Below are 6,344 nucleotides of genomic sequence, written 5' to 3' on the forward strand. Positions count from 1 at the left end.
AAACGCACACTTGCTCACCTGTCAGCCCCACACTTGCTCACCTATCACTCGCACACTTGCTCACCTATCAGCCCCACACTTGCTCACCTATCAGCCCCACACTTGCTCACCTATCAGCCCCACACTTGCTCACCTATCACCCTCACACTTGCTCACCTATCAGCCCCACACTTGCTCACCTATCAGCCCCACACTTGCTCACCTATCACCCTCACACTTGCTCACCTATCAGCCCCACACTTGCTCACCTATCACGCCCGCACTTGCTCATATATCACCTCACACTTGCTCACCTATCACCCCCACACTTGCTCACCTTTCAGGCCAGCACTTGCTCATCTGTCAGCCCCACACTTGCTCACCTATCACGCCCACACTTGCTCATATATCACGCCCACACTTGCTCACCTATCACCCCCACACTTGCTCACCTATCACGCCCACACTTGCTCACCTATCACGCCCGCACTTGCTCATATATCACCTCACACTTGCTCACCTAATAGCCCCAGGCCTGCTCACCAATCAGCCCCACACTTGCTCATATATCACCCCCACAATTGCTCACCTATCAAACGCACACTTGCTCACATATGAGCCCCACACTTGCTCAGCTATCACCCTCGTACTTGCTCACCTATCAGCACCACACTTGCTCAGCTATCAGCCCCCTCACTGGCTCACCTATCACCCCCGCACTTGATCAACTATCAACCGCACACTTGCTTACCTTCAGCCCCACCCTTGCTCACCAATCACCCTCACACATGCTCACCTACCACCCGCACACTTGTGCACCTATCAGCCCCACACTTGCTCACCTATAACTCGCACACTCGCTCACCTATCAGCCCACACTCGCTCACCTGTCACCCCCGCACTTGATCAACTATCCCCCGCACACTTGCTCACCTATCACCCCCACCCTTGCTCACCAATCACTCTCACACGTGCTCACCTATCACCCGCACACTTCCTCATCTATCAGCCCCACACTTGCTCACCTATCAGCCCCACACTTGCTCACCTATCACTCGCACACTTGCTCACCTATCAGCCCCACACTTGCTCACCAATCAGCCTCACACTTGCTCACCTATCAGCCCCTCACTTGCTCACCTCTCACCCCCGCACACTTGCTCACCTATCAGTCCCACACTTGCTCATCTATCACGCCCGCACACTTGCTCACCTATTAAACGCACACATGCTCATCCTATCAGCCCCTCACTTGCTCACCTCTCACCCCCGCACACTTGCTCACCTATCACCCCCACACTTGCTCACCTATCACCCCCACACTTGCTCACCTATCACCCCCACACTTGCTCACCTATCAAACGCACACATGCTCACCTATCAGCCCAACGCTCACTTTCCACCCTCGCATTTGCTCACCTATCACACCAACTCTTGCTCACATATCACCTCCAAACTTGCTCACCTATCAGTCCCACACTTGCTCACCTATCACTCTCACATTTGCTCACCTATTAACCCGCACGTGCTCACCTATCACCCCCACTTGCTCACCTATCAGCCCCACACCTGCTCACCTATCAGACCCACACTTGCTCACCTATCACTCGCACACATGCTCACCTATCAGCCCCACGCTTGCTCACCTATCAGCCCCACACCTGCTCACCTATCAGCCCCACGCTTGCTCACCTATCACCCTCACACTTGCTCACCTAATAGCCCCAAACCTGCTCACCAATCAGCCCCACACTTGCTCACCTATCAGCCCCACACTTGCTCACCTATCACTCGCACACTTGCTCACCTATCAGCCCCTCACATGCTCACCTATCAGCCCCACACTTGCTCACCTTTCAGCCCCACACTTGCTCACCTAATAGCCCCACACTTGCTCACCAATCAGCCACACACTTGCTCACCTATCACCCCCTCACACGTGCGCACCTATCAGCCCCACACTTGCTCACCTATCACCCCCGCACACTTGCTCACCTATCAGCCCCACACTTGCTCACCTCTCACCCCCGCACACTTGCTCACCTATCAGCCCCACACTTGCTCACCTATCACCCCCACACTTGCTCACCTATCAGCCCCATACTTGCTCACCTATCAGCTCCACATTTGCTCACGTTTCACCCTCGCATTTGCTCACCTATCACATCAACTCTTGCTCACCTACCAGCCCCACACTTACTCGCTATCAGCCCGGCACTTGCTCACATATCACCTCCAAACTTGCTCACCTATTTGCCCCACACTTGCTCACCTATCACGCTCACCCTTGCTCTCCTGTCAGCCCCACACTTGCTCACCTATCACTCCCGCACTTGCTCATATATCACCCCACACTCGCTCACCTATCAGCCCCACACTTACTCATCTATCACGCACACACTTGCTCACCTGTCAGCCCCACACTTGCTCACCTATCAGCCCCACACTTGCTCACCTATCAGCCACACACTTGCTCACCTATCAGCCCCACACTTGCTCACCTATCAGGCCTGCACTTGCTCACCTGTCAGCTCCACACTTGCTCACCTATCACGCCCGCACTTGCTCATATATCACCTCACACTTGCTCACCTATCACGCTCACACTTGCTCACCCATCAGCACCACACTTGCTCATCTATCAGCACACACTTGCTCACCTATCAGCCCCACACTTGCTCACCTATCAGCCACACACTTGCTCACCTATCAGCCCCACACTTGCTCACCTATCAGCCACACACTTGCTCACCTATCAGCCCCACACTTGCTCACCTATCAGCCACACACTTGCTCACCTATCAGCCCCACACTTGCTCACCTATCAGCCCCACACTTGCTCACCTATCAGCCCCACAGTTGCTCAGCTACCAGCCTCATATTTGCTCACCTAACAGCCCCACACTTGCTCACCTATCAGCTCCACACTTGCTCACCTATCACGCCCGCACTTGCTCATATATCACCTCACACTTGCTCACCTATCACGCTCACACTTGCTCACCCATCAGCACCACACTTGCTCATCTATCAGCACACACTTGCTCACCTATCAGCCCCACACTTGCTCACCTATCAGCCACACACTTGCTCACCTATCAGCCCCACACTTGCTCACCTATCAGCCACACACTTGCTCACCTATCAGCCCCACACTTGCTCACCTATCAGCCACACACTTGCTCACCTATCAGCCCCACACTTGCTCACCTATCAGCCACACACTTGCTCACCTATCAGCCACACACTTGCTCACCTATCAGCCCCACACTTGCTCACCTATCAGCCACACACTTGCTCACCTATCAGCCCCACACTTGCTCACCTATCAGCCACACACTTGCTCACCTATCAGCCCCACACTTGCTCACCTATCAGCCCGACACTTGCTCACCTATCACTCGCACACTTGCTCACCTATCAGCCCCACACTTGCTCACCTATCAGCCCCACACTTGCTCACCTATCACTCGCACACTTGCTCACCTATCAGCCCCACACTTGCTCACCTATCAGCCACACTTGCTCACCTATCAGCCACACACTTGCTCACCTATCAGCCCCACACTTGCTCACCTATCAGCCCACACTTGCTCACCTATCAGCCCGACACTTGCTCACCTATCACTCGCACACTTGCTCACCTATCAGCCCCACACTTGCTCACCTATCACCCACACACTTGCTCACCTATCTGCTCCACACTTGCTCACCTATCGCCCCCACACTTGCTCACCTATCAGCCCCACACTTGCTCACCTATCAGCCCCACACTTGCTAACCTATCAGCCCCACACTTGCTCACCTATCAGCCACACACTTGCTCACCTATCAGCCCCACACTTGCTCACCTATCAGCCCCACACTTGCTCACCTATCACTCGCACACTTGCTCACCTATCAGCCCCACACTTGCTCACCTATCAGCCCCACACTTGCTACCTATCAGCCCCACACTTGCTCACCTATCACCCCACACTTGCTCACCTATCAGCCCCACACTTGCTCACCTATCAGCCCCACACTTGCTCACCTATCAGCCCCTCACTTGCTCACCTATCAGCCCCACAGTTGCTCACCTTTATCAGCTCCCAGTTGAGACATGCTTCAATTTGGAAATTCTCATTCCTATTTTTAAATTATTTTCTGTATAATCTCCTCCAGTTCAACAACTCTCTGATGTATGTGTGCACCCTTAATTCTGACCTTTCTGCATCCCGACTTTAGTTGCTGAATCATTGGTGACTGTATCAAGATGCTGAACTCATAAGCACTAAAACTGACTTCCAAAACCTTTCAGCATCTCTATCTCTCTTTACATTCTCACGACATTTTGTAATATGTTGCTCTTTCGCCAAGCTTTTAGTATTCTTTTCTAAGAAATTAAACATGGTAATCCTACACTCCTATGAAGCACTTGACAACATTTTAGTATGTTTTAGGCACTATTCAAATGCAACTTATAGTTGTGAAATAAATTTGAAGAAACTGTTTCCACTGGTAGGAAGTTGGTAACCAGAAAGCACAAAAATGTAATTGGTTAAAAATGACTGAGGTGGATTGGATAAGGGAATTGAGAGATCTTTGTAGACATATAGATGTTAGGAACTGGATGCATTGCTGATGAAAATGCTGTGAAAGCAGAACTAATAGTAACTTTCAAGTGTGAACTGGGATATATTCTTGAAAAGATGTGCAAGGCTACAGCACAATTCCTGGAGAATGTCACTAATTGGATAGTTCCTTCAAAAGTACAGGTACAATGGGCTGAATGGCCTCCTTCTGTACAGTTTATTTCTATGATTATATTTGATGATTATCCCTGAGGGTTGAGTGTCAGTATTGGTGAGCCTAAACCTGACCTGAGAGAGAGAGAGAGACAGAACAGTTCCTGAATGGAACCTAGGACCTGTATGAACTAAGTACCAGACTGAAGGTGCATTCTTTAACCAGCTGATCTGAGGCAGGTTAGTGGGTTATGCTATGTGTCGGGTGGAGAGAGGGCTCAGGAGAGTGGAGAAACTTCACGCTTAGTATTTTAAAAATTGATGCTGTGCTTTTTAGGGAATCAAGAGCAAAATGTGTCCTGAAATGAAATAATGTTAAACAAGAAATAATTCACTGACGTCTCCTTGAAAGGGTTAACATGCACTCAGAAACTGGGATATGTAATGGGGGAAGCATCGGGAGCTGGATTTTTAAAACATTAAAAACCTGTCCTGAACGGATGAATAAGTGACTTGTCTCTTCAATCACTACTGAATTGACAATGAACCTCCTTGTGCTTTTTTATTGTTTCCAGATGGCTACTATTTTCTACATTGATGACAAATAATGCAAGCCTGGAAGTCGGTTTGATTTATTCTCCTTTTCTTCAGTTTTGAAGCCAACTGTGATGTCCAGCAACAGCTGTCTCTCCCCTCGCCAGCCTTGTATGACCGGGACACATTCAGATTAGTGTTGTACCAACTGCCTCCCCGTGTTTGATTTCTTCACTGGACTGTGTTCAGATTTTGGATGCTTATTTTATCCATTGCAAGTCTTTTTCTTAAATCCATAGGCATACATCTGAAAAAGCTGTCTGTGGTGAGGTAGAAAGGTCAGCTGGTGTTTTTTTTCTGCAGGCAGCAGCAATGAACTGCGGGAGACTGGGCTCTCGTTAATAGTCCTGAAGCCCTGCCAACTCACGTGTTAATTGGCCCATTCTCAATCTCTGCGGAAACATAATCTCTTAAACTGGCAATTAGACTGGGCCGCGGATAAGTAAGTGGATTTTCTTCCTCTGCTAGTGAAAGTCAAGTGTGAAAAGCTGTTTCCAAAACAAAGACTTCTGTGTTGTACTTCAAGAGGGAGGAACGAATGCTGAAAGAGAAAGTGTAGTAATTACATTAAAAAGCCATGCAACCCACCAAGCTCGCTCATTGTGGTCTGTAGATGAAGCAGATTGAATGAATGAACAAACATGTCCCACTGCACCCCTTTTATATTAATTTTGAAATGAATTATTCTTTGGTAAGGGCAACACTGGCAAGAGGGTATGTCATCTGCATCCCCAGGGCACTGAGACACAACAACATCGAACCCATATTTCTTTTGAGGATTCATTTGCCACCTTTCACCTGGAAGGTAAGAAAATAGAATGGCATAAACATTTCTAAACAATCAAAATTATTCTGAACAATGAACGACATTCTATACAATGAGTCCAGATTAGATACACTCACTCATTTGGACTTAGAGTAGCTCAGCATGTTATTGTCTTTGTAACCAGGGTTCAATTGCATTGAAATAGAATTTGATTGGTTGCTCTCTGTCTCCCAGTTATAGGTAGCTTATTTAATTAGGAGCCTGCATCCAGTGGGAAA

At 49.1% G+C, this 6,344-nt stretch overlaps 1 long non-coding RNA gene across 1 annotated transcript in view; it reads left to right on the top strand.

Moving 5' to 3' along the window:
* LOC122548930 (uncharacterized) overlaps positions 1-6,084 on the top strand; it is a 110,070-nt gene extending 103,986 nt beyond the window's left edge. Inside the window, exon 4 of the long non-coding RNA XR_015757029.1 lies at positions 5,282-6,084. This is a non-coding gene — a long non-coding RNA (uncharacterized LOC122548930). The remainder of the gene's footprint in view (positions 1-5,281) is intronic.
* The last annotated feature ends 260 nt before the right edge of the window (positions 6,085-6,344 follow it).

This window comes from Chiloscyllium plagiosum, unplaced genomic scaffold (genome assembly GCF_037043375.1).
Source record: "Chiloscyllium plagiosum isolate Xiang-an unplaced genomic scaffold, Cpla_swu_hap1 HiC_scaffold_4, whole genome shotgun sequence".
Lineage (NCBI taxonomy): Eukaryota > Metazoa > Chordata > Chondrichthyes > Orectolobiformes > Hemiscylliidae > Chiloscyllium > Chiloscyllium plagiosum.